This window comes from Dama dama, chromosome 5 (assembly GCF_033118175.1).
Source record: "Dama dama isolate Ldn47 chromosome 5, ASM3311817v1, whole genome shotgun sequence".
Lineage (NCBI taxonomy): Eukaryota > Metazoa > Chordata > Mammalia > Artiodactyla > Cervidae > Dama > Dama dama.
The window spans coordinates 57,486,698-57,504,423 of record NC_083685.1 but is presented as its reverse complement, the minus strand read 5'-3'; the positions used below and the strand labels follow the sequence as shown (position 1 = coordinate 57,504,423).

The following is a 17,726-nucleotide window of genomic DNA, read 5'->3' as shown; positions in this document are numbered from 1 at the left end:
CACTTGGGCTATCTCAAACCTTTCCTTTATAAATGATGCTCTAAGAAACAACTTGGGCTTCCCCAGTAGCTCAGCTGGTAAAGAATCTACCTACAATGCAGGAGACCCCACTTCGATTCCTGGATCAGGAAGATCTGCTAAAGAACAGACAGGCTACCCACTCCAGTAATCCTGGGCTTCCCTGGTGGCTCAGCTGGTTAAGGATTCGCATGCAATGCAGGGGACCTGGGTTCAATCCTTGGGTTGGGAAAATCGCCTGGAGAAGGGAAAGGCTACCCATTCCACTATTTTGGCCTGGTGAATTCCAGGAACCCCCAGGAATTCCAGTCCATGGGGTCACAAAGAGTCGGACATGACTGAGCAACTTTTAACTCACTAAGAAATAATATTTTAAAAAATAAGTTTTTAGTAGCCAGCCTCTGTTAAGATTGTAAAGTTTCCTTTCATTCTGATTTCCTCAGAGATTGACTGACTAGATTTTTTTTTTTAATGTTTTCTTCCAGTTTTACTTCAGGTCCTTTACTGAAAATATACACAAAACAGGACAAAAATTACTGGCTCTTTTTTTTCCCACGAGGTTAACACTGTTCCATTCAAGTAAATGGAGAGATGGAAAATAACTAAAGGACTCTGCCAACTATCACATTTTATTCTAGAAAATATTAAGACATGCATTTTAATGGCTCCTACATAGCTGGCAGTCACAATGCTATGGAGAGACGGGGCAAAACGCAGTGCTCTCAACTCGGAGGATCTGGGGGAAGGACAACGACACAGCCAAAGGCAGACAGGTGTGGCGGCGGCAGCGGCCAGGGACACAGCCACGTCTGGGTCCTATCTGCCTCCTGGTCCCCTTAGTTCTCCCCTGGCCCAGGGCTTCTCACCCTCGGCATCACAGGACATCTGGCCACATCCCTAGCCTCTCCCCATGAGATGCTGGTGGTAACAGCGCTGCCCTCCCCACAGCTGTGAAGCCCAAGCGCTACTCCAGACTCTGCGGAGGACCTCCGCTCTCCTTCAGGCTCTGCCGACGACCCCTCCAGGCTACTCTGCCGACGACCCCCGCTCTCCTCCAGGCTCTGCCGACGACCCCCGCTCTCCTCCTCCAGACTCTGCGGACGACCTCCGCTCTCCTCTAACACTTTGCTCCTCTTCGTGAGCTCCTGGTGCCTGCGGTCCCAACCACTGTCTTTATGAGCCCCTACCTCTAGACTCCAGCACACAAGGAATTGCTGATTCCTTCGAGGGAAAAGGGGATGCTTTCAAAGACACATATTCTCTTTTCTCCTCAGAGAACAAAAGGGGGTGGAAAACAGTAACCCTCAGAACTACCTGGGGAGCATGGAGCACCTAGCCTAGGTATCACCTGGCACCTAGTACTGGGTATCAAGACATCGTTCGTGCTCGCTCACAAAGGACCTACCCACACGCCACAGGTCCTGTTTCCTGACATGTTTTTAAAGACATTGAAATGAAAAAATTCACTCAAAACTACCACGTGTCAAGCCGACAATTCTTATTGCTGCTGTACATGAAACTCATCTGTGATGCTTTTTTAAATGCTCCCCACCATAACCCCAAAATCAGGCCCCCAGGGATGGGCCCCAGTGTCTGTGTAGTGGCTATCCTTCACAGGATTCTGATGTGCAAAGTGAGAATCACTGGGCTAACACAAAAATCATAAAGATACTGCCCACATACCCTCAAGGAACGCAGTCTAAAAACCGAATGAAAGTGAAGTGAAAGCGTTAGTCCCTCAGTCATGTCCAACTCTTTGCAACCCACATGAACTGTAGCCTGCCAGCCTCCTCTGTCCATGGAATTCTCCAGGCAAGAATACTGGAGTGGGTAGCCATTATCTTCTAAGTCTTCTAAGATAACTCTAATAAAAGCTATTAAAACAGAAGCCAACTAGACAAAGTTCATGTTTTTCCCCAAAGTCACAAGCTCTCAGAGCAAATCCTACATTTATGACCCCTTATGTCAACTTTATCAAGCTAAGAGAGACACTACCAGCAGAAGTATAAATAAAGACTCTCAAAAACTTGCTGAAAGACTCCATCCACTAAGCTGGAAGTGGGCAGGACACAGGAGTTCTATCAACTGCATCCAATTTCTTTCAATCCCTTGATTCTAAAAGGCCATCCCAGTTACTGGAGTTACATCCTCAAAGATGCTATAACATGAATAATGATGCCTTGTTATTTAACTTTTCGTATGATCATGATAGTGAAAGTGAAGTCGCTTAGTCGTGTCCGACTCTTTGCAACCCTATGGACTGTAGTCCGCCAGGTTCCTCCATCCATGGGATTTCCCAGGCAAGAATATTGGAGTGGATTGCCATTTTCTTCTCCAGGGGATCTTCCCAACCCAGGGATCGAACCTGGGTCTCCTGCATTGCAAGCAGACTCTTTACCCTCTGAGCCACCAAAGAATCATAGTCTCCTCTTATCGGTAGTAAGACTGCTTCTGCAGGGCAAAAACTGACTGAGACGCTTCTCTCTCCCTCCCCGAGATAGAAATCGGTGCTGGACGTGTCAAACACTTGCAGAACTGATTAACACCGGCTCAACAAAAAGCAGACCCACTCAGTGAGGGTGCACCTATTTTTAAAGTAGGCTTTCCTGGACTAAAGATCAACAGCTCAGCCTGCACAGTGTGACAAGAAGTCTTCAGCGTTTCCATGCAAACAAATGCTATCAAGACGGTTTGAATGCCGATCATTTCGATGATAATCAAGTTAATTTTGTTCACAGTTTAACAGACGACCATTTGAAACTAATCAAACGTTCTCTGGAGCCTGAACAAACTGAATAGAAGTCCTGAGCACACAACACGAACACTGGGGGAAGAAAGAGGTTGTTATTAATTACACTGGACTGCAAAGCCAGCAACGGACACAGCACAACAGGAAGCTGTAACAGATGGGATGGCAGAGGGCTGAGGGTGTAATTCCTACAGAGACACTCACTGCAGCCTTACCACTCCCTTTGCAAAGCTACCCATAAAATTAAAGACACACTTTGATAAAACCAAAAGACTCTTGGTGCCTCATTGCTCCTCCCTCCCCAACTTTGTTTAAAGAGTCTGAGCGATGTGTCTGACTAATGCTTACAGGTTCAGGCCCCCTGCTCCTACTCACCGCCCCCTAAAAGGACTCAGGAATGAAGAGGAGAGGTAACAGGCCCAGGGGTAAGCCTGTGGGTGAGATTCAAAAGCTTCCCCGAGTCCCACCCCCCCCAGCCCCCACCCCCAAATGTTGAAATACCTGTAGATCATTTTGAAAGAAAGGAGATGGTGGGGCAGAAGATGCTGACAAATCCTCTTCTGTCTAGCGACCGGGTAAAAAACTCAATGCTGAGATAAGACTGAGTGTACCTCAGTTAGGTAAGGACCCCACCAACAACTGGTGTCACATGAAAAGCCTTTCTGACACCCACAGTCTTAACTACAGTAAGTCCCCTACATACGAACCATCAAGCCGCGGACATTCAAGATGCAAGTGTACCCTGCGTGCCAGGTGTTGTACCTTACTACTGTACTTTTCGAGGTACTCTACTGTAAGATCAAAAATGGCTCCTTTATTGCTTTTAATCTATTGTTTAGGTGAACGGTATTATAAATCTATACAGTACAATACTACCATATAGCCGACTGTGTTAGTTAAGTCTACCTAGGCTAACTTTGTCGGACTTACCAACAAGCTGCACTTAGGAATGGGCTCTCAGAACTTGTTTGTACGCAGGAGACTTACAGTATTACCCTTAAGAGACAATTAAATGCTGATGCCTAACTTGAAATTTTTTTTACTTTATACGAGGCTTTACTATGTGAGGAAACTTGTTATTTTTAATACCTTATGAGCCAGTCTAGCTCAATAATCAAAACCATGTTTCAAGACCATCGCTGTGTCTCGTATGAAAAAGGAAACACTGCAATGAATCAAATCTAATCCCATGACTCAGGCAGGAGAGAAAGGGGCCCATCTCGATATGCTCTATGAAGCACTGGTGTCCTTAAGGTGCACTGATCGTGCCAGCTGGGAAACTGCCTGGATCTGGCAGCCCCGAAGTGCTGGGAACACCTCACGTGCTAACAAGGAGACTCCGAGCCCAAAGTCATGAGGGGCGTGGGGCAACATCAAGGAAATGGGATGGAGCTGGCTTGTCTCTCAAAACTCCAACTTAAGATTTATCGGGTACCTCTTTGTACTCCAGCTTCTCTCAGGAGGCAGGGAAATTGTGGCTTCCTTTCCTTCAGTGAGAAAAGCGCAGTTTCCCCAGACTGATCCTTCCTGGTCCACAAGAATGATACAATCAAGTAAAAGAGAAGACACTGTCCCCATTGCAATGAAGAGTCTCATCCAGGACACAGCAGAACATCTCACTTCTATTAGTTTGCATTTGTTTGTGAATTGCTTGCTCATGCCTTTTACCAATTTTAAGAGATCAGAATTTATTTATTTTTTCATTGAGGCATAGTTGGTTAATAGTGTTTCAGGTGTATAGCAAAATGATTCGGTTATACATATACTCTTTTTAGATTCTTTTCCATTACAAACTGGGCTTCCCCGGTGGCTCAGATGGTAATGAATCCACCTGCAATGCAGGAGACCTGGGTTCAATCCCTGGATCGGGACGATCCCCTGGAGAAGGGAATGGCTACCCACTCTAGTACTCTTACCTGGAGAATTCCATGGACAGAGAAGCCTGGCAGACTATAGCCTGCAAAGAGCCAACTCACTGGAAAGATCGAAGGCAAAAGGTAAAGAAGACAGCAGAGGTTGAGATGGTTAGATAGCATCACCAACTCAATGGACTCGAATCTGAGCAAACTCTGGGAGATAGTGAAGGACTGGGAGGCCTGGTGTGCTGCTGTCCATGGAGGTCACAAGTGTCAGACATGATTTAGAGACTGAACAACAACAAACCAGCACAAGCTATACCAAGATATTAAATACAGCTCCCTGTGCTATGCAGTGGGCCCTTGCTGATTACCTGTTTCATATACAGTAGTGTGTATCTGTTAACCCAACTGCTCATTTATCCCTCCCTCACTCTCATCTTTGGAAACTGTAAGTTTATTTTCTGTGAGTTTGTTTCTGTTCTGCAATTAAGGTCACTGTATTATGTTCTTAGATTCCACATATAAATAACATCCTGTGATATTTGTCTTTGTCTGTCTGACTTCACTTGGTATGATACTCTCTAGGTCCATGTACCAATTTTCTGCAGGGGTGTATTTCCTATTGATTTAAAAAGTTTCTTACAAAGAAAGTTTAACTTGCTGCAGATTTGAAAGGTTGTGTTTTTTAATGTGATCATTCATAAATGTGTGCTTGGTCACACAGATGTTCAATGTATAAATTTTTCCTTATGCTTTCTGCCTTTGGAGCCATGATAAGAAGAGCTCTATAGGTAGCTATTAATACTACCCTTCTACTATCTTTTGAAAATGACAATCAATTCACTCAATCAATGATTATCAAAAATCAATCTCCCCCTTCCATTCTGACATTATGACAAGAATCCATGCCAGAATTTTTCTGCACTGAGAATGTATTCTCTAATTAAAAAAAATTTTTTTTAACACTGATGAACACTGTAAGAAAAGCACAAAGATAAATTCAGAATCCTTTTAAAAGCTCTGGGCCAACTTAAACAACTTTTAAAAATCATCAAAGGAGATTCTTTTCTTAATTCAACTACTATACTTTTCTTAAAAAGATTTATCTGGAATTGTCAGGGAAACACTTGCTTTACAAATTCCCAAACCTGATATTTTACAATTTCATTTATCAGGATTCTCATTGCTTAACCCTTTTCAATTCATTTAATGCATTAGACGCCTTAGAACCTGTGACCCCTTATCTAGATTGGATTTGATATTGCTCTCATTAACATTCTAGACTCCAAAATCACATTGCCTCTTACAAATGAACATTAATATCTTCTGAAGGCTCACCATGTGCCAGGTCCCAGGCTAAGCCCTTTATGTATTCTTTGCGTCGCTGACAGCAAGATGCACCCGCTCCAAACCAGGAAATTTACAATCAAGGGCATGTGGTCCCCACATGATGGTTTTTTCCTCAGCAGTATATGAAATAACATCTTATGATTAGTAGCATCTTGGATAAAATATGGAAGGATAACTCATCTTACTATATCAATTCTGAGGCTGAGACTACTATCTCTATTTTTCAGATGAGGAAACTTGACATTCAAAAGTTAATGGTAGCTTTCCCAAAGTTAAAAAAAAAAAAGAAAAACCAAAAAGGTAAGTAAATGTTAGGAGCATGGACTTAAACCCAAGCAACCTGACTTTAATGCCTCATTTCTTAACCTGTTTGCTATCCCTAGGCCAGAATCATCTCTGCCAGCACTCTTCTCCAATCTTACTTTCAGGCCACCAAATTATATCAACACTAAAAAGCAACAATTACTAGTCTGCTCTACAGCCACATCAAACTTTACCCCAGGCTTCCTTGGGCTGTTCAAACTTTAAATTCTCCATAGATTTCCTAGCATGCCACCTGTGACAGTTATTCCCAAACGTCTCCATTATTCTTATACCTTCAGTACCATTTTCTGATCCTCCACTCCCGCTCACTATCCCAATGGAGGGACTGACCTGTCTCCTCCTCTACTGGGGAAACCAGCCAACCTGGCATGAGCGCGGCCAGCCGCTTCCCTCTCTTCTATGGACCCCAATCTGCCTCTTTCGCAGTCTCCCTCCTTACCATGACTGTGGTTTCGTCACCGTCTCCAGATCACTAACTCCATCATCTGTGATGGTTCTTTGTCCATTAACTTCTTTCCCTCAACCTTCAAATATGAAGAAACATCAACAATTTTGAAATGTAAGTCACTTGAGGGCGTATAAGACTATTTCTCTTAATTTACGCAGCCTCTTCATCTCAGCTGCATTCACCTCATGAACCCTGACCTTCTCTCCTTCACCCGGAACCACACAACACGCTCCCCAGAGATTCCTCTGGGCTGTCTCTCCTTTTGGCTTCCTGGTTTAAGTCCCCTGACCCCACATCTTCCAGTCCCTTCTTTGGTCTACTCCAAACATGCCTCTCCTTTCTACTAGTTCCTAATTGTGGGCTACAGTGGAAGAGGCAACCCACCAGCTCTCAGCTTCTCCATCCATGACCCTCTCCAAATGCCCGTCCATTCCTAGATGTTCCACTGTCCTTCCCGGCAGCTGACTATGTGGAGTCTACAGAAAGCTCCGAGCCCCTCCGTAGACTTTAGCTTAGCTATGCGTCTCTAACTTGCCTATAGAATACTTAGGTACACCGCCTTACATTCAACCTGTCATTCACACAACCTTCCTTCCACAGCCAGTTCTTCTCTATTCTTAAAGTAAAGGCTTTATTAATTTTCTACCCACTCAGGTTGGAAGGGCTTCCCAGGTGACCCAATGGTAAAGAATCCACCTGCTAATGCAGGAAACACAGGAGACACAGGTTCAATCCCCGAGTCAGGAAGAGCCCCTGGCCAAGGAAATGGAAACCCACTCCAGTATTCTTGCCTGAAGAATCCCATGGACAAAGGAGCCCAAAGGGCCACAGTCCGTGAAGTCAAAGAGCTGGACATGACTAAACAACTATGCACGCACAGACTGGAGACCTAAGCGTAATCTCTGACATCTCTCTTTCCCATTACTCATTCGTCAAATAACTACCAAGTGGGTTTTTTTCACTCACAAAACCCACTCCATCAGAAAGATAACAAAGTGCTTTCTTATCAATCTGCTGGCATATGGGCTTTACCCTCTCCAGTGCAAACTGCACGTTCTAACACCTTCAGTGACTTCCCAATGCTTCCTTATTCAGGCACGCTGAGGTCCTCAAATCCCCATCCGACTTCACCGTGGGGAACACCTCTCCCACCTCACTCTACAGCAGGGGGCCCCAACCCCAAGCAGAGCAACCCACAGTGAAATACTGGGCCACACAGCAGGACGTGCATGGCGAGCAGCAGGTGAACGAGGGAAGCGTCATCCGTATTTACAGCTGCTCCCCATCCCTCCAGTTACAGCCTGAGCGCTGCCTCCCGTCAGATTAGCAGGTGGCACTAGATTCTCAATGGAGCACAAACCCTACTGAGAACTGGGCATGTGAGTGACCTAGGATGCACGTTCCCTGTGAGAAGCTAATGCCTGATAATCTGGTTCTGCACTATGGTGAGTTGTGTAACTACTTCATTATATATCACAATGTAATAATAACAGAAAGTGCACATTACACTGATAGGGCATAATAAATGCAATGTGCTTGAATCATCCCCAAACCATCCCCCACACCCACCCCCGTCTAGGGAGAAACTGTCTTGGATGAAACCGGTCCCTGGTGCCAAAATGGTTGGGGACCACTGCCCTATAGGACCCCGTCAGGGATACCCCCTGTGGAAATACCCTCTGGAGCTGCATGCTGGCCTCCAGATCTGTGCTGTCCAAAAAAAAAAAGAGCACACTGTTAATTAGGTAGCTATTTAAACATAAATTAACGAAAATTAAAAATGCAGTCCCCAGCTGCACTAGCCGTATTTTAAATGCTCAACAGCCACTTGTCATGAGTGGCTATAGTACTGAAGGGCGTTCATTACAGAACATTTCTATCACAGCAGAAAGTTCTCTTAAGGCTTATGTTCCCTCCAGTCTTCCAAGCCACTCTTCTGCCCCCATGTCTCATCCTTTCTTTGGCCCATGCAAACCTACAGGTCCTTCCACACCACAGAAAACCTCACCTGTGCTCTCTGTAAAACTTACCCTCATATTATTAATACTATGTAACAACTCTCGAAATGTTGCATCTAATTTTTCACTTTTTTCTGTCTTCTCACTAACTACTGAGCCACTCTGAACTAATAAAGATTTGCTGACTAAGTGAAGCATATGCTCATTACTACATCAAAATTATCAAGTAAGGAGATATTTCATACCCTTCTCCCCCATTAAAAAGACATGTTCTCTTTCAATTGAAAAAACCCAAAAGATCTTGCATTTAGTTAACTAAATAATGACTTAATTTAATGCCTAATTATAATACTTGAAAGATAATTAGTTCCCTTTTTTCTCTTGTGGTATTTGAAACTAAAAGAAAAAAAAAAAAACTATAGAGGTCTGAAATACTTCCACTTTGCAAAAGCATACCGCAAAGAAACCACAAAAGATAGAGAGGTAAAATGAATGAATACTTTGAGTAACTATACGCTATTTGAGATTGTAGGAAAAAATACAATATAGCTGCCCTAAAATTAAAAGGAAATTACAAATAAAGCATTAAATAATTATGCATATATTTTTGAAACAAAAGCTAGACTCCTCTATCCTTTTCGCAAACATGACATAGTGAATTTTTATTTTCATTATGAGGTTAAAAGCATAAAATGCATAATTAACTGTTGTGTATGTTCTATGCGTTCCTTGAAACGCAAGCTTGTCTGTCTCAAGAAAATTAGTTAAGAAATCAATCCACACACCACAGACCTGGGTTCTAAATAAGGCTCCTATCTGAGCACAGGAACCAAGCAGAGATTTGGGAGAATTGCCAGGTATGAACTCCCTCAAACCGTAGAGTCTGAAGCTTTATCTTCAAGAGGGAATCTTCCCTAAAGTTCTCATTTTAGCTTATTAAAAAATCACACAGATGTTAAGTTAAACTACTCAAATACTACACTTCCTAGTATCTGCCTAAAAACCTGATGCAGTTACTGGAATTGAACTGTTTATTAAAGATTGGTTTTTCCCATCTGAAAGACAGTTTTCATTATGCAAATGAATGTTCTACAGGGCCTGCTACTTCTGCAAGTCAGCCAGCAATAGCTGTAAATGTTACTTTTTAGCCTAGGATTAGCAGTATGTCTTTAAAACTGACACTATCTTAATAATGAACACTTTGCTTAAAAAAAAAACAAAAACATAAAGGTAAGTATTTTCTGTATGTTGCAGCCAACAAGGTAGAACATTAATTTATCTCTTTAAACACTGTGTCTTTTTTTGATCTTTAAAAAAAAGTTTGTGAAATAATTTATCTTCCTCCTACCTTATTCCTTCCAAACTTTACACACTTCACAGAATCAAACTGTTTGCCTAATCTGAAACCTAAATCCTAATTAAACTTTGTTGGCACATTAGACTTTAAAAGGATTTGTATTATTTTGTAATTTAGTTTCTAAACATACCACATGAATTTATAATTTAAGGTCTTCATTGTAATGCTCTAATTAAAAACTAGCAAAATTAGTGTGAATTATAACATGAAGGGATTTTCCTCTTGTTCTTTTGTTGTTACGAAGGATGACTGCTATATCACATTTTAGGGATAATAACAGCTTTTTGCACTATGTAAATACTAGGGAGATTCTTCTGTTACTAATAAAATGATTATTAAAATGTAAAAAAAAATAATGAACACCAAAGTGAAGATTTAGACTTAGATTTAAGTAAATACATTCATGCAACTTAGCTTAGCTTTTTTTTTTCTTTTTAAAGGTAGTAACTCCAGAAGAAGTATTAAAAATACTTCAGGTATTTTTGCAGCAAATCAGATGACAGATCACCAGATTAGCTGGAATAGCTGCACCAAGAGGTAATAGCAGAAAACGGATATAAACAGTCAAGAGATTTCAGCTCAAGGCAAAACAGAGATGCCTCTATTTGCTATCAAAGCACGTCCTGCTCATCTTGGTACCAAAATGTTAAGACCAGAGCCTCCAGGCTGGTGAATACACATTAAGATGCTCTTAGAAGGAATTTCCCCCAGGTCCAGTGGTTAAGAAGCCATCTTGCAATGCTGGGGACGCGGGTTCAATTCCTGGTTGAAGAACTAAGATCCCACATGTCACGGAGCAACTAAGCCCGCAAGCCACAGCTAGCGAGTCCATGTGCCCAACAAAGATCCCACGTGTGGCAACTAAGATCTGATACAGCCAAATAAATAAGCAAGCCGTGGTTTTAAAAAAAAAAAAAAAAGATGCTATGAGGGTGGGGTTCCTGCAGAAGGCATGGGTGGGGTTCCTGCAGAAGGCATGGAGCACTTTTTCTGGTACCGTGTCCTGCGCATCTCTTCCATCTGGCTGTTGATGACTTGCATGCCCTTTAACGACAAACCGGTAACAGTGATTCAAAAAGAAAAACCACCAACAGAAGTACAATGGCAGAGAACACTTCATTAACCTCAATGTCATCTAATAATTAAAGTCACATTTCTCTACCTTTTAATATTTAAATTATCCCTTTTCTCCTAAGACCTTCCAATTCTTTCCCGAGTACCCCCTAGCTCCTTCCCTAAATACCTCAATCTCTAGCTTTTGGTGAGAAATGTGATTTTCTTTTTTCTTCTTGAGAGCTGAAAGAGGAGATTTGTATAGTAGAATTGCCTGATTTCATTTGCGCTTTGTACAATCTTGGATCTCCCATTTTCTAGAAAGGGTTCATTGATTAAATGAGGCATTTTCTTTTCCTTCTCTAAAAAAGAAAAAGATCCATTTTACTGTGTAAAAAAGTCTCTGTGAGGCTATCAGACTTTATCCCGTATCATCTCAAACAATGTTGGGCACACAAAGGCAGTATCATGCCAGAAAATTCTTCTTTCCTCCCCTCCCCAAGTAACGCTGGGTATGATCAGACCCAAAGCCCCAGGAGCACTGTGAAGTGTCAGCTGCTCAGCTGTGTCCGACTCTTTGCGACACTGTAGCCCACCAGGTTCCCTGTCCTTGGGATTCTCCAGGCAAGAATACTGGAGTGGGTAGCCATTCCCTTCTCCAGGGGATCTTCCCAACCCAGGAATAACACATCTCCTGCCTTGCAGGCGGATTCTTTACCATCTGAGGCACCAGGGAAGCCCAGGAACACTGCAGGCATGGTGGAAAAAAACCAAACACCTGGGAACCTGACAGTGAGAGAGATCCAAGCGTGGGCTTCTCTCCTCCAGTCACTGGCTGGTGACTTCAGCCAAGTCCGCCGTCCCTCCCTGATCCCCGATCACTCAACTCGATAGGAACCAACTGGAGCAGAAAGTCATCCGAGCAGTTTTTAACACTCAGTATCTCTATGCTTGTAAAGGAAATTACAAATCCTATGTTTATCAGCACACTTGGCAAGGCAGGCCCATGGATGTCCTTCACCTGAAATATCACGCAATTGGGGTACTTTTGTGTACACACAAGCTTACCAGAGCAAATAAGCATGTTTGGATTAGAGGATGTAAGCGAGACAGAGGATCCAGGGTTTCATCAGATTTCTTAAACAGCCCTGATGGCCCTGCCCCCCACCCAAATTTAACAATGGCTGAACTACAAGACTACACTAAAGTAGACATTAAACGTAAAGAAAAAAGTTTTCCAAGGAATTTGCAGTGAACTATTTGCATCTCAAGATGCAGTGTTTACCAACCAAAGGAAGATTAATTTTAATGAGACAAACAGGACTATTGGAACTTTTTTTTAGCACCATCAGTTTGTGATTTTATATAAGAAAAAAGCAAGGGAAAAGAAAGTGATAGGTTTCTAGACAAGCAGAGATAAAACTAATTTGGCTTTGAAATACATTACTTTTATGCCAGAATTATTCCTCCAATTATGTTCTGCTTAGATACGCAGAATCACTGTTTCCTTTCTTAAGCACTTAAAAGACAACAGAAAATGACCCAGTAGAGCACAGTAAGAAAAGGCAAATATGCCTAAAAGCGTAAAAATAAAATTAAAGCTGTGTCTACACCACAATAATAAAGCCCAGCAGAACAATGATGAGTTGGGTACTCTAGATATATTAATATATTTGAAAGGGAGGCTCTATGGGTGGGTGCGGGGAGACTCAAGAGAGAAGGATAGATCTATGGTGGTGGTTTAGTTGCTAAGTCGTGTCTGACTCTTGCAACTCCATGGATTGTAGCCTGCCAGGGTCCTCTGTCCATGGGATTCTCCAGGAAGGAATACTGGATTGCCATTTCCTTCTCCAGGGGATCTTCCTAACTCAGGAATCGAACCCGTCTCCTTTCAGGCAGATTCTTTACCCACTGAGCTATGAGAAAAGATCCCATATATACTTAAAGCTGATCGACATTGTACAGCAAACTAACACAACACTAAACAATTACCCTCCAATTAAAAAAAGTCAGTTAAAAGGGGGAGAACAGTTAAAAGAGAGAGACTCTAGAGTGAGGCGGCCTAGTTCACATCACTGCTAAGAATATAATCACTAGTTATGTAGCCTGAGGCAAGACAATGAATTGCTCTGAACTCAGTTTCCTTACCTGTAAAATGTTGACAACAGTACTTGGGGAAGTTTTGAGGCTTAAATGAGATATGAGTATTAAAGACAAGGATGTGGTAAAATACCAGGGAAAAAAAAACCAGCTACTAGTAATTCTCCTACCCAAAGCTCCAAATCAAATTAGTGTCCATGACACCAATGATAAATAGGATCCACAAAAAAGTCAACCTCATTTTATGCAGCAGCTTCAATGGTCACTTCCAAGCTTTTTTAACAAAAGCAACTAGTAAACAGCAAAATTAAGTGATGTAGCTCTTTCTGTCTCTGACCCCACAAACTCATCCATAGAGGTAACAGGCAGAGTAGCAGCTGAAAGAAGAGTAGAAAGCAAGGATGAAGAGAGGCAAAGGTTCTAGAGGAGCAGTGTCCAACACTGTCCATCTGTGACGATGGGAACGTTCTGTGTATACCTTCTCCAATGTGGTAGCCACTAGCCACATGTGGCTAGTGCTGCTGGGAAGGTGAATTTTTATTTCATTTTAATTAATTCCAATTTAAATACCCACATGTGGTTATGGCTACCAGATTGGATAGCACAACCCCAGATGACAGATACACTGAACAAGGAGTGCCAGAAATTTAAGCAGAAAATAAGGATCTTCTTTTCCTGAACTGTTCATATGTTCAATTCAAATATTAGTGTCTCTGTTTTCAGTAGAGAGCAGGTAACTCTGATTAAAGAAATAACATATCAGCAGATACATTAATACAGTGTGACTCCATGTTAAGGATCAGAGATGCAAAGTATGTGGTCCTCTGATATTTTAGAAGGTCTCTAAGGCCAAGTTAAATTCAAGCTCACATGAAGCATGATTCAGTGCAGGGATCAGAGCTGCAAAGGTCCTTATCAGCACCCCCAAAGCATCTGCTTGTCCACTACCAAATGGAAAGCTACTTAACGCAGACTTAACATCCCTTAATTTATCTACAATTTTTTTCAGAAACTCAGAGTTCTGAAAGCCTTTCTTCTTTTTCAGAAATACGAGTGTTCCTCACCAGTTCCGCATTTCCGCTATAAACAGAATCCATGTACCACCCATATCTGAAGGATAACGCCAGACTCCTGCTCAGCTGCCCCTGTAATATGGTTTAATTATGATGACTGAACTAATAGGCTGACATCATAGACTTTTACAGGCTGACCCCATGTCATCCTGATGTATCATTTTGCACCAGTTCAGTGCTGTAAATCAATTTAAGATCTCAAGCAGGTTGAAAAGGCTGGTAATGATGCTTTCTGTGCCGTCTCTGGAGACTCTACATTATACACAACTTACATTATTTATAAAGCCTCAATGATGCCTCCATTAGCCTTGTAAGACTACACAAATGAGATCTTTTATACACACACAACTTGGCCTTGATTATGGCGGCGACTGCAGCTTAAATACACTCATCTAATTACACTCAAGTTTATTCTTTTTCCAATCTAACCAAGTTATTAAACCCAGAATTACTAGAAATCAAAATTACAAACTGCAATTTAGTTTTCAACTAATAAATGTATTTGGAAAAATGAGACACTTCCTTTGAATGCTTCACTGAGCTTAGTAGAAAACTGAATTCCAAGAGGTATAATAAGTCAACATGTTAAATGGCCTAAAAATTGTCACTTCTCTAAAATGCAAAGGTCATCAGCTCCTTCGGGGTATTAACACCGAAGGACACTAAAAACAGGAAAAATGTATTTTGTTACATACCTATGGCTGGAGCGGTCAAAACTACATCAAGGACAAATCCCTACCCTCAGAGGAAACCCGATCCTGCCGGAATCCTCCAGAGGCTTTGGCATCACCCACCTCTAGAAAACCATCTCCCAAGACCCTGGTTACAGTTTCCTAAAGAATTGCAATAGTGCACAAATGTACACCACCTGCACAGAAATATCAAGTAACTGCAAAAGAGAAAGACGGAGGGAGAGGGGAGCACAAACACTGAAATCAGTTACAGCATATTCAGGCCTGGCCCCTCCAACAGAATAACACTGATGCAAAATATTTACACCACTGAAAAACCCCGGGCCATGAACACTGATTCGGGCCTGATTCCTTTTCAATCGTGGCTCCAGTACAGCTCACCTACCTCCAATAAAGCATCAGGCGGTAATTACAAACAAGATGAAAAATCAACCCAGCGCAGAGAACAGTTTTCTCATTGTGTTCCTGAAGGTAAGCACGCTATCCACGGCAGGCCACGAGAACGAGAACTGTTCTGAAATCAAGGCACTCTGCGATTGAGCGGCGTGCTCAAAGTTTCAGCAGCAGGAACCACAGACCGAGAAATCAGGCAACTTCTGTGTCATTCCACCTACTCAAGAAACTTCAGCTACAACGGCAAGAGAACCTCAGGGGAAAGAAAACAGGCGGCCGGTTGTCACAGCCCTTAGACAACGATGCTTTCTCGGGAGATGGTTGGGAGACGCGCCCGGATTTTCAGAAAGGGAAGTGCTTTACCGGCGATCTTGCAAGTGCATGGAAACAACGTCCGCGCCGCAAAATAAACAAAAGCCGCAGCTACTGTTGTTACAAGAACCTGCAGGCATCGGTTCCCCAGCCCTTCCCAAAGTACATCAAGAAAACGCTCTCCCTGGAAGCCTATATGTATATATATATAAATCAACTAGATAAACAAGCCCACGTCTCTTTCACCCCCACCACCCCCACCTTCCGGCAGCAACAACCCGGAGAAACACTTAACAAAGACCGGGCTCAGAGTAAATGAACAGTTGTTGCACCGCGAACTCACAAACACACATGCAGTGAGGCAATCGAATCCGGGAAAGGGAAAGGAATGAGACGACACTCGGAGACTCGGCGGGGGGGAGGGGGGATAGGCGGAAGAGGAAAAAAAAAAAAATTACACGCCGCCGCCGCTGCCAGACCTTTGAATAAATTAGAGGGAATTTCGGTGCGAACTTTCCTTGACCTCGACCCCCAAGAGGCTGGTGGGGGGCAGAGGAGCGAGCCCGCCCCGCACGCGGAGGGACCCAGGGCAGCGGGTGTCCCCCTGGCGCGAGCCCGGCTCCTTGGAGAGAGCAGCGCCGGCGGCCGCCCTCCGACTCCCGCAGGGGTCGCCCGGGCCGGCGCGGGACACAATGGGCCCGCGGGCCGCGCCGACCGCCCAAGCCCGGCTGCAGGAAGGGAAAGGGAAACTGGCGGAGGGGGAGGGTGGCCGCGGAGGGCCGGGCGCAGGCAGGGCCGGGAGCCCCGGAGCCCAGGAGCTCGGCTTCCCCACCTCAGACCCAACAAAGACGCGGGGGGCACCGCGGCCCGAGCCCTGCCCGGCTGGCCCGGCGCCGAGGGCAAAAGGTGGCAGGTTTGCTCCTTTAGAGCGGCCGGGAGGCGCCATCATGGGCGGGGGTGGGGGTCCCCCGATCCGCCCCACGCGGGGAAGAGACCCCCCTCCCCGCCGCAGCCCGCGCCACCGGCCCCGCGCTCCGTCGCGGCCACCCGGCCCGCCCGCGCCCGCCCCAGCCCGAGGCGGCGGCGGCGGCGGCGCTGGAAAGCCCGGGGCGCCGAGGGGAGGGCGGGGACGCGGCGGAGGGGAAAGTTGGGTTCGGGTCTGTTTCATTTTACCGGGTTGGCTGCGCGCCCATCCGCGCGGGCGCACGAGTTGGCCGGGCGAGCCGGGTCCCCCGCGGCCCCGGTCCGGGCGGCCGGGCGCTGCGCCGCGCTGCGCTCGCAGGGTGCCTCCCCGAGCGTCGGCCCGGGCTCAGCGGCTCGGCCTCTCCTTCCTCCTCCCGCCCGCCCGCTCGCTCGCTCCTGGAGCCTGGATTGATCTGGTCGCGCTGGCGTCAGGGAGTCGGAGCCGCCCAGCCTCCACTCCTCGGCTGCCAATATTCGGCGCACTCGCCCGCCCGCCCGCTCGCTCGCTCACACGCGCACCCGCGCGCCGCCGCCGCCCGACCAGGGATCCTCTCCAAATTCCCGGCCCTGCCGGCGCGAGCGCTGGGCCCGCGCCGCCTCCCCCGCCGCCAGCCCCCCGCCCCGCTTGTTCCGAGGAGAAAACATTACTGCCCCTGCCTCCTTCCGTCCAGGGGGAACCGACTTGTGCCTTACCTGCCGCTGAAGTTTCGCTGTCAGTGTTGATTTCCGAAATGTTCATCCACACTCCCACCGTGCCCACCGAACCGCACTGGAAACGCGAAGTGCATTTTGACAATTACCTTTCGAGGCTCGCCTTTTTAATGTCTAGTTTTCCTTGCCCCTCAGTGATTTGCAAGCCCCAGAAGTTGCACGTACCCAGAACTGGATAACCTAATGACTATTGCCTGTGCTTATACCAAACCTTGAATCAATCAATACGTGTGTTTTATGCCAGTTCGGGATCTAATGATTCCAGTTGGTTACCTGTTGCTCCAGATGACAAATGCCACAATAGAACTTTGCAATTTTTCCAACCAGTTTCTAAGTCTTTCAAATGACACCAACTTCTCCAAATAA

At 44.9% G+C, this 17,726-nt stretch overlaps 1 protein-coding gene across 4 annotated transcripts in view; it reads right to left on the bottom strand.

Annotated features, from left to right (window-relative positions):
- The window catches only part of SMAD1 (SMAD family member 1), an 80,963-nt gene extending 63,500 nt beyond the window's left edge, over positions 1 to 17,463 (bottom strand). The window contains exon 1 of one of the 4 annotated variants that reach the window (XM_061142427.1): positions 17,343 to 17,463. The gene's annotated coding sequence lies outside the window, so the exon portion shown is untranslated. Of the gene's footprint in view, positions 1 to 15,366; positions 15,616 to 16,859; positions 16,955 to 17,342 lie in introns of those variants that run through there. The other 3 variants (XM_061142429.1, XM_061142426.1, XM_061142428.1) reach the window with 3 other exon arrangements.
- Between the last annotated feature and the right edge of the window lie 263 nt (positions 17,464 to 17,726).